The sequence below is a fragment of the Pezoporus flaviventris genome, unplaced genomic scaffold (assembly GCF_033815535.1).
Source record: "Pezoporus flaviventris isolate CSIRO_AGI_PZ_B2104156 unplaced genomic scaffold, CSIRO_AGI_Pfla_v1 ptg000002l, whole genome shotgun sequence".
Classification (NCBI taxonomy): domain Eukaryota; kingdom Metazoa; phylum Chordata; class Aves; order Psittaciformes; family Psittacidae; genus Pezoporus; species Pezoporus flaviventris.
The window spans coordinates 51947377-51969363 of NW_026892550.1; the positions used below are offsets into that span (position 1 = coordinate 51947377).

General features: G+C 41.5%; 1 long non-coding RNA gene across 1 annotated transcript in view; it reads left to right on the forward strand.

Moving 5' to 3' along the window:
• The window catches only part of LOC133282396 (uncharacterized), a 120504-nt gene extending 98655 nt beyond the window's left edge, over positions 1 to 21849 (forward strand). The window contains exons 4-5 of the long non-coding RNA XR_009747641.1: positions 16531 to 16647; positions 18561 to 21849. This is a non-coding gene — a long non-coding RNA (uncharacterized LOC133282396). The remainder of the gene's footprint in view (positions 1 to 16530; positions 16648 to 18560) is intronic.
• The last annotated feature ends 138 nt before the right edge of the window (positions 21850 to 21987 follow it).

Here is a 21987-nt window from a genome sequence, read left to right on the forward strand (position 1 = left end):
GTTTCTACAGCCTTAGTGCTGTGGCCCTATATTGCCTTACCGCCACATGGCTGGTTTTGTTCAGGCAACTGTGTTTGTCATCTTAAATTCCTTCATTGGTGACATACCTAATGAAGGCTGTTAGACCTGTTTGCTGTTGTATCTCTTCCGTTGTGCAAAGAGGAAATATATCCTTATGTGAATACTGGACAGTACAGTGGGTCGTGTTTACAGGCAGCAGTATAACTTTATTACAGCCCTTGCTGTCCTAATTTCTCCTTCTATACAGATAGCTCAGCATGAAGTGTAAGCCTCTCTTTCTGCTCTAGGCACCATGTGGTCTGGTTATAGCCATGCAGTACCACATCCTGCTCCCAGGGGACAGCTAACGGTTGTTAGTTTAGATGCCGAAGGCTTTGGTTTTGGAAATGGCGCACATAGACTTGCAAGAAACAAAAGGGAAAAATGCCACAAAACACTGTGGAGTAAACAAGATCTGGTTTGCGGAATCTGACTAGAGACAGCTCGGCAGAGGCACTTCCTAAAGTCACAAATTTTCTTTGCTGCCTATGTGCCTGCTTCCTGGAGGACTGAAGTGTTTTCATGGAGTCCAGATGTAAGGCAATAGGTCATTACAATTAAACATCCAAAGCAAAAGCGTATCACAGCTGCTAAATTGTATAGCTAATACCAAGAGTTAGACCTTGTCCATCAAAAGTATCATTTGGTTAGAGGACCTCAGGTACAAGCCCACAAAACAGCCTCATCTGCTAAGCAGGTCAGGTTTTAAAATCCTAATTATTGAGGTCCTCATGTAGGCATCATGTGTGAGAAAGAGAAAAGAGGGAATTTTGCTTTTGGTAGAGTATGTTTACATAGATTTTTTTTTAATGAGCAGATATTGCTTGTGGAAACATTACATTCTCAGTTTGGTCACAGTAGTACAACATTCATAAAACCCAGTAAAAAAAAAAAGGAGTACTCTGGTATATGATAAAAACTATGTAGGATGTGGTATTTTGTGTGAAACAGCAGGGTGGGATAGGAAAAACCTCAGTACTAATTCTGAAAAGGGAGCAGTCGCTTGCTTGAGATAGCCTGCTGAATCAGTGGATTTTTTTGCATGAACAGGGGCTCACTGGCATGAGCATGGGCTGCAGGATTTGGCCAGTCGGTACCAACTGAGCTTTGATAAAAGTAAGGACCAGGTATAATTTTTAATACATCCCATGGGCACCCTTCCTCATGATTTTATCTATGTGCAATTGAAAGGAATCTCATTTAGAAATAAAGAGACTGACGTGTCACATCATGACATTAGAACAGTGCTACATTTTGTGGCCCATGTTCAATGCAGCCCTCGAGTGATCTGTTCCAATAACGCAGATAACAGCTAGTAGGATGATTCACCCATCAAGCAATAATGAGCAGCCATTGCATCACCTTCTGTTGTTTATTGTACCCTGAGGCTTTACAGAATACAGTTGCCTTGATAAAAAGATAAAAGAAAATAATATAAAACTTGGGTGAAAGAAAAATCTTATTAAACTGAATCTACTTCTTGTCTCTTCTTTCTCTGTTCCCCTTAAAGTTATTATTAATAAGGCCAGACTCTTTGGTAGTGAGCACGTGTTTTGATGAGAACCATTACCGGGGGAGCAATGCCTCTGAATAGCTGCTCAAGTCAATGAATAGATAAGGCCTGAAGAATGTCAGATGAATTAGGGTGAAGTCCAGCCCAGGAGTGAGAGACAGGTACATTATGGGCCAAATTCTGACAACTTTGTTCCATCTGCTTGGATTTTCCAGAGGTTAGTAAGAACTTTGCCGGCATAAGAGAGCTGAATAAAACCTAAGTGATCCCGTAGGCTTTGAAGCTATAATAATGTTTATGTCTCAAGCTCCTCTCAGAGTTCATAATGAGCGTTAATTAAACACACCTCAGGGCTCCCTGTGCAAGAGCAAAATACTCTTATTCCCATTAAAGTGAGAGTGGAAACCAGTCCTTGTGCAGGAGGGCTTGGAGCTTCCTGAAGCTGTGGGTTCTATTTCAAAGGACTTTGAGTTGCCAACTGGATGTCCAGGGAATTGTCCCGATCAGATTAGGTGTGATATTGAAGATTTAGCTGTGACATTGAAGATTTAGCTGATCCCATGGCTGATTTTCAAGGCTGCTGACCTCCTCCAGCTCCCTGTATCTTCAGTCAGAGATGTCAGTGCTTAGAGATCCATACACCACTATTTTGTTTATCCTTAAGAACATCAGGTAGAGTAGTAATCTATTTAGCAGACAGCACAAGATGTTGAAGATAGGGAGTGTACTTCATCTATGTGAGTTGGATATTAAGTGCTATATTAGTAATAAATATACCTGAATCATGAACCTTGGAGGTCACCTATGGGAAGTTCTCCCCAGTCACCAAAGAAATAACTCAACAAATTCAGTGATTAAACAAATACATTGTTCTGGGTGCAAAACAAGGTGTCAGATTTTACTCTGGGTTTCAGTGTTAAACCTTCACAGCTTTCTAGTGGGAGTGCTGACAAACTCTTTGTTGCAGAATGCCCACTGATGTGTCACTGCAAGCCAAAACATACAAAGAAATGATGATGTAGTTTATTATCCATAAGCCTCATGCTGCAATACTTACGGAAGCAAAACTCACCCACTACCATCATAGGGTAATTTGCCTAGATAAGGTCTTCTGATCAAACGATACTTCAGTTCCCTATCAGCTGTTTCAGAAACAGTACCTACAAGAAACTTGATAATGGTGAAAACTTAGATTGTGGGGAGGGACTTACTGTACAATAATAAGTTGTTATTATGGTTCATACTGTCTTTTTCTGCTGCTGAACAGACTTTGCATGCAACCAGAATCTGCTCATGAGCATGCAGGAGGATGACTGTATGTCACACGATGGCACTAGCAGTCCTTTCTGCCTAAGCTCACTTTGGAGTTCAGGGCCACAGCCAGCACAAATCTGAGTGAGTGGTAAAGAAAGGGGAGAGTAATGCTGGGTCTTTTAAGGAATGGATAGAAAAAGTACCATAGATTTTTTTCTAGAACAGTGTCCCCATGGGCTCTCAGTTTTGCAATACCAGGTTTACACACAGAGCTCCACACCATATGCCTTTGAGACTATCCTTCCAATAACCTAAAGCAAATCATCTGCACTTTGTGTGCAGGTTCCCTTCACCCTACCATATAGCTCCAGCAGCATATGAGTGCACACACTCATAAGAAATTTGTGGTAATTCTCACATTCATTTCTTTGTATTCCTCCTGAAAACCTACAGAGCTAAATCACTCTTCCCTTTTCCCTTAATTAAAACCAATTTATGGCACTCCTGCTTTTCTGAAATAATTATGGTTTCTCCAAGCTTTCTATGGTACACTTGAAAGCAGAGTTTGGTTTATAGTTCATGAAATTTTCACTTTTTCTTTTTAATAGCTAGATTATGCCATAAAATCTCATATTTTCCCTTTACCAGCTCTCTAAAGTAAGGGAAACATTATAAACTTTTGCCCCATGTCTAAGACAAGACTTTCCTTACAGCAAAGTGACTGTCAGGAGGAAACTAGCCAGACAGTCTGAGTGACGACCTGGGGGGGAGCGATAGAAGCCCCTCTGGGACAATGCTCTTTCCTGCTTCTGGAAGTCCCTCCTATTTCCACACTGGCTTCTGCATCCGGTACTTTACCAGGATTCTCTTTCACATCAAAGCATCCCTCCCCGGGCTACACATGTAGGGGCACAGCCTTAGTTTCTATGGGAAATAGTTTTATCCCAAAGGAAAGGGAAAGAAATGTTTGGTTTAAATAGCTTAACACTCCCCCTTCTGTATAAGGCACTCTGTTGTTGCACTTTCTCTGGTCCCCTGGGATATCAACATGCTCTTTAGCACACTCAAGCTTATTTTCTTAGCTGAGGTGTTTAAAAGGGGCTGTGGGGGTATTTTGCTCTCATCCACATTGGTTAAACAAACATCAGGCTGAAAGCTTGCTAAATTAATTGCACCAAATTGTTTTTTTTCTGGTCTCAGCCTTAGGATGAGTTGCTCCATGTTCTATCATTTAAAAAGACTCCATGATGCAGACAACGTGGAGTTTCTGCTTCTCTCCTAAAATTCTTAGAGCCAGTGTATGGGTGATAAAGCTGCTGCTTATCTTAGCGAACAGGCAGGAGGGATCCCTGAATTTGTCCAAAGTTGCAGTCCAGGAAGTTTCCTGATAAAGAGCTCTAACCAGAGATGAGCTGCTGACTCTATATTTTGCTGAGTATTTTGTGCAATTTCAGTCAGGCCAGAGAAGGAACAGAAGTCTTTGGAAATGAGACTGCCCTTGAGTTGAGTACACCTTTTGAGTAAACAACCTATAAGCAAAAGTTTCAAGCTTCATGACAGCAATTATCATGGCTTAAGGATATTGATGTGTTGCATACAGATTAATCTGATACAGATGAATAAAATAGATGAGCTTTTGAGTGCACAAGCCAAGAGATTGTTTCTGTTTTGACTGTGAGTATGGAACCTTTCAAAACTACACAAGTGTTTGATGGTAGCTGCAACTGATACCAAGGAGGAAACACCAAATGACTTCCAATGTGGGCAATTAAACCAAGCCTGGGCACTCTTACCACACAGATTTCTCCTTATCCCAAATACTTACAAAACATATGTAGTTTGGTAGCCCAGTTATTCACTTTTTGAAGTCTCCTGAATTTGTTTGTTGTTCCACTGTTGATGCCATTAGTTCCTCCCCCATTTCCCCCAGTTGGCATCTAATCTCTTTGGGTTGGTTGCTCATGCCTTCAGGGTCACTGGGTTTCTTTCCACACCAGGCTCTTTGATTCTGCCTCTATTTGGGGCCTGGTTAGTCTTTTGATTATTTGAAATGCTTTGAATGTTGACTTTAATTGCACTGCCTTGTAAGAGGCTCTTCCACAAGGGCTGCTAACTGCAAGATTCCTGGCTGCCTCAGTAGCCATGCTACTAGGTGGAGAAAGTGTGAATTAACACATGTAAGCATTTTATAAAGAGAACAGCTGCTGGAGTGCAAAACTGACATATCACCTTCAAGAAGGAGAGGCTTTGCTTTGTTTTGTTTGTCTTATTTTATATATATTTAGTGGTACTAACAGAAGCTAAAATGCTTACACTTACCATGAAAAAATGCTGAATCTGGAAACAGATCTCTAACGTCTCAGTCAGAAGTGTGGCATATTTCTTGGTGACAGATTGTCAGCTGTGGCCAAAGCAGAATTGAGGATGTAGATGAATTGGAGACAGTCCAGAAGAAAGCAACAGGAATGATAAAAGGTTTATAAAACATGAGCGATGAGGAAATGTTGAAGAAACTGAGTTTGTTTAGTCTAGAGGAAAAAGACTATGGGGTAAAACACATGAGTTTTCCAATATGTAAACAATTGCTTTAAAGAGAACAGCCATCATTTGTTCTCCATGGCCACTGTGAGAAGAACAAAAATAAATCAACATATTTTGCAGCAAAGAAATTTTAATATATACTTTGGAAATTAGGTTTCTTCTGGATGTTTCACTAGAACATTTGAGAACAGGTTAGACCAATACTGTACAGGGAGCTGACTTAACCTGATCCTGGCTCATGGCAAGGTGTGGGACAAGGCTAACATTGTAAATTTATGAAGGAAGACTTTGAAGAGAAATGGTTTCGCATTTTCTAACTGATCACTCACACTGATGCCACTTCAACAGTCAGAAATTGTCTTTTTTTGTGGCAGCTGTACACTGATGCAGTAATTTGCAGCATTTTAAAGTCACAAATCTACTCTGTTTAGCAGAAACTCCCATTCCTTCTTTTGTTCAGCCTCCTAACTTTCCGCCATGAGGCAAAAAATCCTTTTGGGAAATATGTTTTGGTCTCCCTCTTGCAGGACTTGGAGGAGCTTCATTCAGCTTCTCCCACTGGTTTGAAAAACATCTCCAGTCTGCAATCACAACCAATTCTAGTCTTCCCAGCATGGAAAACGGCTCATAGTACTATGGTGGGATAATACAGTTGCGTATTTTAGGAGTCATCACACCTTAGGCCAATTGTTCTGGGCCCTCACTGCCACCTTGAGGAGGTTTTCAATGCACATTCATCTGATGCGATGGTATCGGGCTCCTCAGTGCGCACCAGCTGCTGTTATTGCATAGTCTGATTTGCAGTCCTGTTTGCAACTGCAGCAGGAGTCTGTTATTTGCTGTACCTATGTAGCAGTGAGATTACATTCAAGCTGCATAAAGCTGCTTTCTGGCCCAGCCAAATGGTACATCAAGAACAAAGTGGAGGAGCAGCTGAAAAAAACGAATCTTTTAGTAAAGATTTTAAAACCACTAGAAAATTGCAAGGTTCAGAGAGGAGGTAAACAAGGAACTTTCAGAAAAATCCTTCCATGTTTTACCTTAGAATCATTTTCCAGGCAATGACAATTCATTTATAATTAATTTCTAATGTGTTTATTATTATCAATATTGATTTCAGTTGACAAGCAAGACATAAAGTTAATAAGTAAGAGGCATTGTGTGCAAAACCTGAAGCACCTCCAGGTTCATTGCTGTGCCACGTAGGTTGATCAAGAGCCAACTTTGTAACGTGGCATTAGGGACCCCTTATTGCCATTCTGCCAGAGAGGACAGGGGTCCTGGAGGCAGGACTGCTGTCAAGAGAGGAAACATAACCAGGCAGTCTTGAGCAGGCCATGGGGGAGGTGGTATACTTCTGAGATAAAATCCTATCTGTGTCTTAATAGAGACAACTTCTTTCCACAGTATCTTTCAGCATCCTGTTAATGAAAAAAAAAAAGAAAAAAAAAAGAAAAAGAAGAAAAAAATAGGATAAATTCGCAAAAATAAATAAATAAAAGAGAAAGTAACTTCTGCCAAAAAATTAACTTTCATGTTCAACTTCTGCTTGAAATTAACTGCCCAGGAGTCAACTTTCTCGGGCAATAGCCTGTTATCAGATAAAGGAAGGGCTGAACAAGAAAGATAATTCCTTTGTTATGAAAGTCACCCCCCTTTACTGAGACCTTCTCCCCCAGTTTTTAATGCTCATTGACTTACCTCTGATCTCTTGGCATCTTCGTATTTTTCCACCTGTCTGTCAACCTCCTCTGAGGGAATTTTTCTTCTTGAAGCTAAACTTTGCAACACAACTAAAAGAAAGCAAACAGAAATGGCTTCAATCACTATCATTGCTTAAAAATTCATAATCATTTCTATAGCCAAAGGCAGAAAAGCTAATTATTTACTGTCCCAACCAGTCTTACCACCTCCAGGGAAAATGTGCTATTGAGCTGGCTGCACTAATACATCTGCAGCAAGCAGCTCTCATTGCTGGGACCCAAGCGTACTCGCATCACCAGTGGGAGTTTTTCAGCTTTGAACAGAGCTGTTGCAGCAGGGTAGCTATAAGGCAGAGGAGCTCAGTCACCAGGGAGTGAGGAGACAGCAATGTCTTGCTTCTCTCCCTAGTGAACCTTCTGGCCATCTAGATATTGGCATTTAGAGAAGAGTGAGTGAGCTATTCAGGGAAAGATTGTGATTTTTTTTTTAAGTGAAGCCCAAGTAAGCTTCATATATAGGACATTATGGAAAAGAAGAACCAGAAGAATTCTGGCTGATGCAGGCAAATACCCATCAAAAAAAAATCCCTGACTGGTGGCTCTGCTTTTCTGTTTATTTGCTTGTTTGTTTTTTTTATGGAAAGGTTCCCAGCTGTGCTGACTGCTGTGAGAGATTTAGGAAATTAGGACTCACTCTTATTCTACCCCACCTTATGCTGCTGGAGGTTCCCACTGAAAACTCTTCTATATGGACATTTTGAATCAGTGTCCAATGAAGGACACTTCCTTGTGTCCTTTTGAAGCAACTCTTTCCCTCTTCTTCTTATCTGTCTTCCAAGGACCTTTCCTAATCTGTCTCTAAATTGAGTTCCGATCCAACATTTGTGACATCTGCATAACATGTTCTGGCCCAAAAAGACCTTCCCCTTGACATCTCAAATACCTTGAATTCCCCTGTCCAAATTCACAAGGCTCTTCCTCCCTGTCCTTCTCTTTAACCAGACTTGCTTTTTGTTGTCAGCTGGAGTAGACTTTCTCCATTTTTCATTCTCTACTGAGGAAGACAAACTTGAATACACAGCCTGTACTGATGTAGTACTGTGGGCTACCTCAGGTGCTGTCTGCTGTTCTGCATGGGAGCAAGAAGAAGCAGAAAGCTACAACATGTAAGGACTTACCTGAACTCTTGTAAGCTTTAGTTACTATAGCTGATTAAAAAGACCTCAGCCTTTCATGATAGCTCACTGTGAGTGCTGCGGATCTAACCAAAGATAGCACAGTCAGGGATGATAGATCAGGCATGGCATGGTGTTGACATCAGGCATGGTGATAGTACAGAGTGTAATGTGGGCATCAGCATTGGAGCTGCATGTCGCAAAACTAAGAGAAGCAGCAGATTTGAGACAGCAGTGATAGGAAGGCCCCTGGCAAAGCAGAGAATGATGCTGTGGGAGCTAGCTGGAAGATGGAGAAAAGGACACTGAAATGCCAAACATATCCATGCTTGGCAGGTACAAAAAGGCTTGTATTACAAGTTACAAGTGCGTTTACATCCCATCATTGCTTTGCCCAGTGATTGTTGTGGAAAGGATCATGCTATTTTTAACACTTGTAACCAAATTCTGCTCTTGGGACATGTGTCATAAAGCAACCAAGCATATATGCAAGCCTCAGAGAACCTAACTTGTGCCAAGGCCACCCCACAGAGGTGCCTGCAAATTCAACAAAAGGCAGGGTCTCCAGCATGGTATTTAGGTCTAGACTTCAGTACGTTCAGACAGCTTAAAGATTTGCCCTGCTTTTACTCCACCTTGGCCTTTTCCGCCTTCCACCTTGGCTGTTCCCCAGCTCCTTGACATCCCAGTCAGGCTTTGGCTTCCTCTCCCTGCCCCACCGCTGCAGCTTACTCCCCCTGCCCTGAGCACAGCAGCCACCTTGCCAAGGCCAAAGGCTACTACTGCTAAAGCTGCCTCTTGCTCACAAGGGGCAGTGTCATTTCCCCCCAGCGCCCAGCTGGGATACTTGACTTCTGCAGCTGGAGCTGAAGCCAGCAGAGTTTACCAGTTGTAAGCTGGACTGTGCTGCTGTTTCTGGCAGAATAATTATACCAACACGTGCATGGGGAAGTTTCAACCTTTTCATTTGTTTTCACTGAAGAAATTGAGTGCTGATTCCTATGGCCGCTGTGAGCTAATAGGCTGCGGTCACAAAGCAATGCCAGGATATTTCCCTTGTGAAGGCACGGGACGAGTGACTTTCCCCTTCCAGAAAAAAACAAGCATCCCTTCTTCCCATGCTTTCACTCTGCCACCCACCCAGCACAACTTGTGGTGTTGATGGAGTAAATGGTACAGAAGGATGCTAACATCTGGGTGTTTGCAGTGTGTCTCCCAGATGGCCAACACTCTTACTTCCTCCTTTTTCAAAATAAAAGAGTCCATTTTAAAGCCAGTTAAAAGAATTTCAGAGTTTATCTGAACACAACAAAGTGAATAGATAACAGTCACATTTTCATCCTCTACTGCCCTCTATTGAGCATGGGTCCCTCTGCAGAAGAAAATCTATGCGGTGATGCACAACACAGTAAAATTCAGTTTAGCGTTTTATCCCCATGAAAATCATAACTTTTTTTACCCTATATGCACAGTTCAGGACGCATTTTCATTTGCAATGCTTATCATTGCAAAGCTTATCATTGTGCTTTTTGGCATATTTAATGTGTGCATTATTTGCATACATCAAAGCAAATTAGTCATGGATTAACCATCCAATCTCCTGGATATGCTTAGGGTTATATTAATAACCCGAGTAATAACTGACCTGTTGTGATAACCCAAAAAAATCTACCTGGGACATGATGAGAGTAGGTGGGAGCTACTGTGTAGATTCCACATACAGTGCGTTCCACATACAGTATGGTAAAGGCTCTTTATTTTCACCCTGACCTAATGAGCTCTAATATAAGTAGATAAAAGAGCAATTATCTGTACTACTCGTGCTTGGAAACTAGAATGACAATGCATTTAGCTAATAAAAAAAGAACTCTGAAGAAAATTTACCTCTTGACTTTAAAACTTTCTGGTGATGTGATTGTTTGGCATTATCATCATTTTTTTTGGCAATATTTGTGGAAAAACGGGAATAGAATAAGTTATAATAATGGTAAGAGAAAGAAAATAGAAAAGATTATAATGTCCTGTATTTTTTCTATCACTTACCATCTGAAGATCTCTGAAAGCTGTACAAGTAATTGTTTACAAAGTAATTATGTACAGGTAATTATCTCAAAAATCACAGTGGACAAGCAAAGATTGAATTTGGTTTTGTTTTACAGACAGGGAAATCTGAGGAAAAAATAAAGTCTAAAATGTTTAAATCTGAGGTGCTTAAAACCAGGATTCACCAGTGTCCTCTAGTCCTTTCAAAATAAAGATTTTCATATTCGTAGGTGTGCAGCACTTTCAGCTATGTAAGGGATGGCAGGGTGTTTACACTGGTAAACTGCAGGATGTAAGAGTTTTTGAAGGGAGCATCCCACTGTAACATCATCTTCATTGTGGTGTTTAAAGCTGAAAAATGACAGTTCTGTATAAAGCTGTGAGGATTTGAAAATGAATTGTCAAGAAAATGCCATCTACTCTATGCTGATTCCAAGAGTGAGAGAAGGTGCGCTTTTCTAGGCTTTTCCTCATGTACCCACTATTTTGCTGGTCCCCACTGATATTTCTGTTCTTTCCTGCCCCCAACAGCTAAACTGTGACGGGGTCCCCCCTTCAAAATTTACTTTTCCCACCCTTGTATACAGAATGGTATAATTTTTACAAAACCTGTGTTCTCCTGATTATCTTCTGCATCCCAGTTCACAGGTTTACATTCCAGCAACATTAGTCCTTCAGTACAGATCTGAGCTCCCTGAATGGGGAGCTGGAATCTTAAAAGCCAAGGCATTCTACTACTAGAGCTTTTATGGCATTTCATAAAAGCAATAACCCATTCTCTGCCAAGCAAGTATTCTCTCCCACAGACCATCTATGTGGTTTCCATCTGCACATTAATTGGAAACCGCTTGGGGTAAAACAGTGTTTCTGTGTTTCAAATCACAGCTGTTCCCATGCACTGGCAAGGTGCAGAGAGCTCTCTTCCCACAGTCCAGCCCTCCAAGGAGAAACCACAAGCTGTCTGCAGACCTCAAGCACTGAAAATCTGGGGCATTTGGGTGGTAATCGGACCAAGGTGGAGCCATGTACAGCTCCTCACTAGAAGGAGCAGTGGGCTGGTTTTCTCACTGGCAAAGGGCTACCTCCTGCCTTTGAGTCTTCAGCAGAAAGCCTCCTTCTCTCAGCAAGCTGTGTTTGAAGGAACATGTATTTTGTATTGTTTCTGCCAGGTGAACAACTTTAATGCTCTCAAAACTGATGCTGATGACTTCCTTCAGGTATGTGACCCATGAAACAGGAGAAAAGGAGAAGTACAGATGAGTACCATGAGCACAGAAACTAAGCTGGAAAGCAGCAGAAGCTGAGCAGATAGACTACTTCAGGGTCTCACTGCCTTACCCAGACCCTCTCTGAAAACTGTTTTTTTTCCCCATACCCTGAAGAACAAAAATGGTAGCTGGGAGATAGGCTTTGCATTACTCTTACTGGGAATGGTCCAGCAGTGGCTTTTATTTGATTGGTTTATCACAACAGTTTTCTCCCTGTGCAAGGACTAAGAGTTTGGGTAACAGTCATTCTCAAGGAGCAGTCACAGAGCAAATCCAGGAAAGATTTTACTCATAAAAATCCCACTCTGGCATCCTGTGTCTTAGGATATGACAGGCACAAGCAATCAGAGAACGGGCCTGGATGGATGTATCTTAACTGGAAAACTGCTTTCCAGATTTTCTATGCTAATCTCCTTTGTAAACTCATCCTTGGGATCCCTTAAGAAAAAACAAAAAACAACACACTTATAAAACATCAGAGCAAGTTTATCTGTAGCATAAGCAAGCTTCTTTCCCTGGTTTTCATTTTCGCAGTAGATCCAGATGGTGATCTACAGCAGTTTAGTAATCAGAAGGATTTTTATACTGGTCTGAGATAAAATTTCTCTCTGGCCTGAGATCAGAGAAATTAACTGACAGTCTCTCTAAAACAGGCAAATAATATAAAAGGAGAAAGAGACACATGGAATATTTATTATTATTATTATTACAATAGTCAGCACATTAATTCAGTGTAAATGCAGATTTTATGAAAGGGACAGCACATGATTGAATGCTATATAGCAGTTTTCCATTGCTACAGGGACTTTACCGCAATATGGTTAAAGTCTCGTCCTCTGTTTCAGCAGGGCTGAAAGCCTGTTAGTGCTCTGAAATGATGAAAGCAAATGAAATTGAATAGCAAACAAAAAAAGTTCAGACTTGATCAGTGATGATGAGAGAACTCCAACTGGGTTCTCTTGGGAGCAATGATCAAGAATTAAAGTCTTGATTTTTTTTTTTTTTTTAAGCTAACAAATGAAGCTTCTTTATTCTACTTAAATGGGATAAGAAAAGCCCTATTAAAGAGAGATAACTAATCGACAAGCCACATCCCTCCTGGCCCCAGTAGGAACCAAAAAAAAAAAAAGAAAAAAAGGAAAGTCTTATAAAAATGTTTAACAAAACCCACACAAAATGAGCGAAGCAAGAGGTAACTCAGAGATGTGCAGTTTTGCCTCTGTTAAGGAAGAAATATCTGTTTTCATAACTGAGGAAAGAGGCAGGAGCATGGGGTTCAGCTCCTCTGGCGCTCAAGCCTTTGGAGTTCACAGTCTGCAGCTGATAGCAGAGGGGTTTTTGCAAGGTGTATAAAGGTGGCCTGGGCTTCTGTTTTGTTTTTGACTAAGGACCTGATCCCCCCAGGCACCTGCCTTACCAGGATTACTGCATTTCTGGCATCAGTTATCTCAGCAGGTGGCTGTATGGGGGCAGCCTGCCATTCCTGGGCAAGCCTCAGTATTGGCCTTCTCTGCTGTCACATTGGCAGCCTTTAATATAGGCTCATCTACATGTAAGTATTGCTTAGGCTCAAAATTTGGCCAGTTGTGAAATTATTGCACCATCTGTAATCTATACACTCTTCCTGAATTGCTGGCTGGCTTGCTGGCTAAAGGGATCTTTCAGCAGTCCTGCTGTATCTCCTCCTCCCATGTCCATGCGCTCTTGGTGGCACTGTACAGTGTTGTTCACTTGGCTTTAGCTGGCAGGGAGAGCAATAGCTGTGAAGACGTGTCAACATCACTGGTTGCCAACATGTGGAGGTAACCTGAACGCATGCCCAGGGCTCCTCAGGAATTAAAATGTGGCTGCTAATAACCTGGGGTTGTTTCTGCACAACCATGGTGACCTGTGCTGGCTAGATTAGTGACAGAGTAATGCTGTAAGTATGCCTTCAAAGTGCTGGTGAACTAATCCCTCATCAAGGCAGGAGAGAGAAAGTGTGAGTGAGATGACGTATGTGTAGCAATAAGTTAGGAATGAACCACTGATATGAGAATTGAGGACAAATTACCCTCATTAATCTCAGACATAGAAAAGAAGAGGGGAGGTGTGTGTGCAGTGAATAAGGATAAAACTTGGCCCTGTTGTAAAACTACATAAAGCAATAGTTGCACCAGAGTTTTATATTACTCTTTTTTCCTTTTTTTTTTCCTTTTAACTTTTTTTTTTTCACATGGACCAGGCTCATCTGTGAATCAGTAACCAAAATACAATTTTCTATTCATCTCAGATCAGTGTTTAATTGGTAGTGATCAGGAACAACTCTTGGTATGCAGATTAGGACCCTGAGCTTGTTTAGCCTTAAGAAAGCTCAGGAGGAATTCTATCAGTCTGTATAAATACTGAGCAATGTGGTGTAAAGAACACAGAGGCAGAAATGCAGGAAATACTGAAATAACGGAAATCCAAAACATAAGATATTTACTGTGAAAGTGGTCAAACACATGGACAGGTTGCTCAGGGAGGTTGTAGAGTTGCTATCCCTGGAGATTCTCAAAACCCAGCTCAACACAGTCCTGAGCAAAGTGCTCCAGCTGACTCTCCTTTGAGCAGAAAGGTTGGACTGGATCTGTTCCAGAGGTAATTTCCAGCCATTTTTCCTTTTTCACCCAAATTTATCATGGACTCAATATGGTTCTTAAACTACTTCTCACCAAATACATGGAAGATGTTTGCTCTTTCATAAAGCTCACGAATTCTCCAAGTTTTATACTTTTAGGTAAACATTTGACTCTAAAAATACAAGCTATAAACTGCTTTCTGACTTGCTTTTAATGATGGCATCAAACAGAGCAGTGATGAATTCAAGACCAAAATTGGGACCTTTAGGTGAGTCTTAGAACTTCTAACTGTTATATGCAAGACCCATTACTACAGAATGGTGACACAGAGTAATCAAGTCATTTATCTGGGCTATAATAGCTCAGAGTTTTGACAGTGATTGCAATGAGAGCACAATAAGGTCCTTTGGGTTGGGCTATGTTTTTCAAAGGACCAGACCTGATTCATAATACTAGGAATTATGCTCAAATTACATGGCTATATATTTTAAGTAGAAATTCCTTTTAATAACCTGGATTTAATGCATTTTACAATGCGTTTATTATCTCACACTGTGATATTTTGTAACTTAGATTTTCAGCTAACGAGTAGCTCATCTAATGAAAATAATGATTTTTTCATGCTGTACTACATGGAAACTTAAAGGATTTCAATTAAACAAACCACCTCATTAGTGTGCCTTGGTAATATAGTTGAGTTTTCTTTGATATGGTCAGAAATATCTAGCATGCTTTTGGGATGCAATCAAACTCTCCAATAAACTTGTTGCTAAAGACAGCTGCCTAGCACCATGTATTTCTTGAGCAGTCAAATGACCTAGTTTAGAAGTGTTTGAAGCCATTTTACACTGTGGAAGGAGAACAAATTAACCTTGTTTAACAAGTAGTTTTCAATTTGTGTTCCGGCGCTCTTCTGTACTCGGTATACCATCTCTAGTGCAGTAGCATGGCCTTATTTCATCTGTCCTCGTACATATCATATATACTTAACACTACAGCTTTGGGGATCACCTCTCACCTGATGCATGGACCCTGGGAGGAGGCATTATTGCGCCCAAAGTGTATCTGAAGCCACAGGGATGGTTATCTGAGGTCTGCTTCACTCTTTCATACTCTATGAAGTACAAAATCACAGCCATTGTTGTCTTTCACTTTGATTTCTTTAACCTGTTCCCTTGACAGGCTTGTTTGAGTAAATATTGCAAAGACAACAGATAAATCTGCAGCAGCAACCGAGCTTTTGCTTGAGGCAAGACCAAACTGAGCTACACCTTTACTGCAGTAGATTTCTGTGGCTGCAGCTAACACTTTGGGATATGGGGTCAGAGCTTTGGCTATTATAAATCAGCATAGCTCTTTTCATGGAGCTGGTTTTTATCAGGTGAGAATCTGGATTGATATTGCCATTGTTTCTCTTAGAATGAGAAGTTCTGGGTAATATTCTTTCTATAGGGTTAGTGTGTGTTGAAGCTACAGTGAGGTGCTGTCTTTTAGGCTCTCTCCTTGGAAAATTTGGTTTGGATCTGCCTCCTGTCAGAGGCAAAATGAGTTGCAGGAAGTACCTCTGATTGTTGAAACTAATAAGCCACTCGCTCATCAGCTGCAATAGACCATATATTAAACACAAGATGGCTTCACCTTCATTATGTATTCACCATAAAGAAAAGCAGATGCAAAGGCATTTACTAGGTGCAGCTTAGTCCCTGCACCAGCTTACCTGCAGTAACCTCTCCTTTCACTCTAGTCCCTAGCCAGTTCTTTAAAATAGGACTTTAGTGTGGCTTTTTATCACTGTTAAAAAACACATTAAACAACAAACAAACAAATGAGCTTCTCACACACCAAACTTAACTGGTGAGCTGTTACACATCTAGGAAGCTACGTATCTCCCATCTGCACTCTTTCTCCCTCAGCAGCAAAACTAGAGTGGACCATATTATTTTTGTTTCTAATCAAGTTAAGTTTTGATGTCTTCTGTTCTTGGCTTCAAGATAAGATGCTTGTCTTCACCCTGTGGCAAAGAAATATTTACACCCAATATGCAAGCTCCAATCGACCTACACCTGCCTGTTACAAGCCACTAAATTCTAAGCTTAATGTGAGTTGGCAGTGTCCCTTTAATCAAAATTTAATGCTTGCCTTCCATCTCCTCAAAGCACTTAAAATCTATAGGCTTTAGAAGGGAAAGAATCATTACTGCTGCCATCCTCCTTTGCTTCCCAGCAACCAGGAAGTTAGACCATGGGGTATTACACAAATGTGGGTATTGTATTCCTCTCCACAGAGCCCTGTTTCAGGATTCATGTTGTTTCCATAGTGCCCTGTTTCAGGACCAGGGTGTCAGACTTTTGCTCCTTTTGCTGCCCACAGGGAGGAGGGTGCAGAACAATCTAAAACTCTGCTCAAGAACAAGATGCAGCCAACACTTTTCTTCAAAAGTTTGGAGGAGGCCCCTTCTTGCAGCTGCCAGCTCTGTACAGAAAACAGGTACTAAAAATCGTATCTGAGTATGTCAGAAATACTGCATTCAGCTGTCTCAACTTCTGTCCCAAACAGAGCTGCTAAGAGAGGAATCAGCCAATTAGTCTGGGATGTTCGTAACAGCTCAGTTCCCATTCAGTTGTCCTGATTCCTGGGCCTGGCTCACAGCTTGGCAGCTGAGCATTTGGAAAGCTGGCTGTGAGCCCCTCTGGAAATTTGGCCTTGAATCTGCAAATATGCAACTCAGAAACCCCCATAAGGAACAGCCAGTCTGATCCTGAGCATAAGCCAAGTTCATCACAGCTTTGAGAAAAGATAACACCTTCTGGGGTTTTTGCCATGCACAGCAAAGTACAGTGTTGCAAAAATATTTTGTTGGCAGCTGCAGAAGATCATTCTGTTGTTGAGCTGCAGAAGATCATTCTAGTTGTTGAAAGTATTTGCCTAATCTTTAGCATGTTATTGCATGGTAATAAACACACTATGTTGCAGTTCTAACTTTTAAAATATGCTCATAGCAGGGCACTACCTCGATTCCTCCTGTAGTGAGCTATCACCAGTGTGAGGGGAGTGTATACTGCATACAGTACAGTGTGACAGTCTAAAGGGTAGTAAGCTTGGTCCAGTGCATGAGCAGTAAACCATCATTTGAAGGTGAATAATTCTACATTGTTTTAAGATGTACTTAAAACAGAAGTTTTAGTTTGCTGATGACACCAAGCTGTGTGGTTCAGCTGATACGCTGGAGGGAAGGAATGCCATCCAGAGGGACCTCGACACGCTTGTGAGGTGGGCTGATGCCAACCTCATGAGGTTTAACCATGCCAAGTGCAAGGTCCTACACCTGGGTCGGAGCAATCCCAGGCACAGCTACAGGTTGGGCAGAGAAGAGATTCAGAGCAGCCCTGTGGAGAAGGACTTGGGGGTGTTGGTTGATGAGAAAATGAACATGAGCCGGCTTCAGTGTGCGCTTGCAGTCCAGAAAGCCAACCGTATGCTGGGCTACATCAAAAGGAGCTTGACCGGCAGGTCGAAGGAGGTGATCCTGCCCCTCTACTCTGCTCTCGTGAGACCTCACCTGGAGTATTGTGTGCAGTTCTGGTGTCCTCAACATAAAAAGGACATGGAACTGTTGGAACAAGTCCAGAGAAGGGCCACGAGGATGGTCATGGGACTGGAGCACCTCCCGTATGAAGACAGGCTGAGGAAGTTGGGGCTGTTCAGCCTGGAGAAGAGAAGGCTGCGTGGAGACCTCATAGCAGCCTTCCAGTATCTGAAGGGGGGCTATAGAGATGCTGGGGAGGGACTCTTCATTAGGGACTGTAGTGATAGGACAAGGGGTAACGGGTCAAAACTTCAACAGGGGAAATTTAGATTGGATATAAGGAGGAAATTCTTTCCTGTTAGGGTGATGAGGCACTGGAATGGGTTGCCCAGGGAGGTTGTGAATGCTCCGTCCCTGGTGGTGTTCAAGGCCAGGTTAGACAAAGCCTTGGGTGGCATGGTTTAGTGTAAGGTGTCCCTGCCCATGGCAGGGGGGTTGTAACTAGATGATCTTAAGGTCCTTTCCAACCCTAACTATCCTATGATTCTATGATTCTAAGTAGGGTAGGTAGAAGGCAGGGCACATCTCCTTTCATAGACTTAGTGCCAAGATATGGGTACACTTAACTGAAGGGGGAAGGAGGGATGATTTCTTCTGTCTTCACATGATGAAAATAAAAAGTGATCAGGATAGATTTTTGTTATCCTCTGGGCATTAAAAGCTTAAATGTAAAATGCATGACTTATTATATCTAGCCAACTCTTAGGGGTAAATAGGCAGTATAGGGAATTAGTTGTTGTTAATTGGACTTCTGAGCTGAATTCCCAGGGTGCTGCACTGCAAGCATATCCCTTTTGTTTTAATATTGAAATAGGGAGAAGCCAGATCTGTGATGGATTCATTCCAGGATAGAACAGCAGAGCACACTAAATCATCTTCATCCAACTACTTAGCTGCATTTATTGAATGTAAATATTTTAGGGTTAATTTCTACATATACATATAGAATGTATTTGGTTATCCACTGATCATTTTAAAACTGTAAGGCAGATCTTCAAGTAGCATAAGTTGCCTAATTGTTCTGTGACATCTGAAGATATGACTCACTGTTTCTTAAGCCATCATCTAAATATATAGGACATTTTCTGTGAAATTTGGGGCACTCAATTCTGCCACCAGTGAATTGAACTCTTCAGAGTTGCATGGCTGTGAGTGTAGTTTCAGTAATGCAATTTTATTACAAACAAAAAGTGCAATCTTGTAAATCATAATTTGTGGTTTTTTCTCAACATCAAGTACAGTATTTTTTCTTTAGAAAGTTTTAGTGACAATCACAGAATCAAGCTTTTTGTTCTAGGAGCCAGTCCAGTCTGCACATGATTAAAAAAAGTGATAAAGTAGCAATCCCTGGAGCAGAGGCCACAGGTCACACATCTCTTTTAACACCCTGTTGTAGCTGATCCTTCTTGCATAGCTAATTGCCTCTGGTAAATCCAAAAAGCAACAGAAAAGAACAGGCTAACTTTGCATGTTCCTGTCAGTAAAACATCACAAAGAAATGTTCCTAGCACTCCTGAAGTGCTCAGGAAAATAACCTAGCAAGATGTTTAACTGAAGTATAAACCCCTTAGAGAACCTAAGCAGCAAAACCTCCCTATACCTTTTAATGTGTCTTTAAATCATGAACACTTTTTTTTTTTTTTTTAAAGCACCTCATGCATGATTGACCTTTTGGACGTCACACTGTGCCATCCTAATCCAAAATCATGGTAACTACCACCAGTGCCCACGTGGCTGATTACACTGCCCTTAATTAAATGATTTACCCAATTCTGCCATAGGAAGCCCTGTCAGCAAGGGTGCTTTGTCCCTTTGATCCTAGGTGCAGGATGCTGGGAGGCACATCCTCCCTGTATGGCAGATGAAATGCAGCCATACACTTTGCCTCAGGCAGCTGCTGTCGGAGGAAGGAGCAAGTGATGATCCCGAGCAGCTCTGGAGACATTTCCAGTGTGAATCATTCTGGAGATGTGAGCTGCATGCAGCATTACACTCATTGCTGGGAAAAGATTTCCTCCATGCCCTTGATGGCTAGAAGGCTTAGACGTGAGCAGCAGACAGGATTCAGCTTACATTTGACACTGAGGATGAAGGACAACTTTCACAGCCTGGAAGAGCTTTGCAGAGCCCCTTTATTTTCTCATTGCTCCGCACCTGTAGATGTGTAGACCAATATAACACCACTGTACCAGGAGAAGTGACTTGGGAGATGTCGTAGGCCAGGGACCCATGCTTCATCTTAGGGAGTGGAGGAAAAGCAGCCAGGAGCCACCACTGTGCAGAATTCACATTTGGCTGCATGAGCTGCCCGCAAGCTCAGTATCCTTCTCTGTCTAAAAACACTTTCAGCAGAGGGAGGGGGAGTACGCACAAAGCCTGTTTAATTAGGCGTTGTGTGGAAAGGACGAACTCCGTCCCAAGTGAGATGGAGAATTGCATGTCTCCTCCAGATGGTGAAGTTTATTATTTTTTTTCTCCAAGGCAGGAGCAAGTAAGCAGGTGTGAGTATGGAGCCTACCTGTATTGGTTTTAATCAGCAACTTTAAGCAAACTCAGTGTTCTCATCAGAAAAGGGGAAAAATAAACAGCTGAGCACTGTGATTCATTTACACTTCAAATATACTTTGAGTTGGTTATTCCTCAATTAATCAAATAGCTGGTGTATCCCTAAAGTAGTATAAAGTGACACGCTGTGTGAAATCAATTTTCCCTTCCAAAATCATTAAATTCAGTAGCCTGTGACTACATCCCTGCTAATTCTAGTACCGGTCCTTTCATCCTCCATTAACTTTGGCACGCCTAACAGGCTGTCAAAAATAATTTCCCAGAACGTAAATAATTCAGAAATTAAAAATTAATAAATAATAACAGAGAGCTACTGGGAGATAGACTGGGTCAATTAGTCAGCTCTGCATTCTGTTTCTTCGCAGCAGGGGGGCAGCCACATTCGTTACTAGAATCTTTCCTCCGATTCCTAGGTCTGATTTACAGCTCTTCATTACTGGATCCAGTCAGACACAATTACCTCCATCACTATCTCAGTTCCTAACTTCAAAGAAACACACATTTTCTTGTCTGCTTTTTTTCTCCTTGCAGCAGCCTCAGCTTGACGTCCCAGGAATTTCTTCCACGCAGACTAATTAATAAGACTTTGACTTATCATATTCACTTCTCTTCTTTGATGTCCTACCTTAGTCAATCATCCTATTTAATTAGAATTTCAATGATAACTTTACTTATCTCATGGCTAGATGTAAATTAAAATAACGGGATTTTAATTCTCTTTCTTACGGGGTTATGACATTTCTGACAGAAAAAGTTTCGACCCAAATATGATGTTATGTACTTCCTATACTAGGAGTGCATTCCACTAAATTGTTTTTCCCTTTGCTACAAAATAATTTTGCTTGTTTAACAAGCTCTACTGAAATGGAAATGAACTACAGTTTCTTCTAATGTAATTTGCACAGACCTGGGTTGTGGAAGGGTTATGTTGATATAAATGAGTATAATCAGATTGTGACACATGCCACATAGTTAAGGAGGAAAGGCAATGGGATTTTTAAGAAAAAAATAGCTCTGGAGAGAAAATGGACTGTAGGACCTCTTCTTCTTTCTGTTCTTTCCAGTTGTTACTAGTACTTTTCTGTTTCTCACTTCCTTCCCTCATTTACAGACCTAATCCTGCTGGTTGTACCAATGCAGCACTTGAGGTTGGATTCTGATTTCAATGAGACATTTCTAAAGCACATATACATCCACCATTCATAGAAATAGTATTGTGGCTATGGCTTAACAGGAGCAGCATGTCCCCCAGCTATCACCTTTTTTTTACCTCTCTGCAGTACCCTATATATGCTTGCACACAGGCTTACTTTCCATCCCATGCCTCTTAGAATTCGCCAGTCTAGGCTGGTGCAATATCAAGTGAATATAAGTGAAAGCAACCTCTCATTTTTCAATTTAAGCTTATGGTGTGGGCCTGGGAGATCCCTGGGTGTGGGACAGGAGGGTGAGAGAAGGAAAGCGGGATACTTTCTTGGAGTCCTGCTGAGCTCATAGAGCTTTACTCATTTAAGCACTCTTGCTCTTATGCTGCTGGAACCTACCATGGGACCAAGTGAATGGTTGTGCACATAGATAGGGGACTTTCAGCAAAAAGAGAGGTAAGGAGAGAGCCATGCAGAAGAGAAAGCAAGGATGGTCAACATACCAAGAACTGGTCTTAAATTGGGAACAAA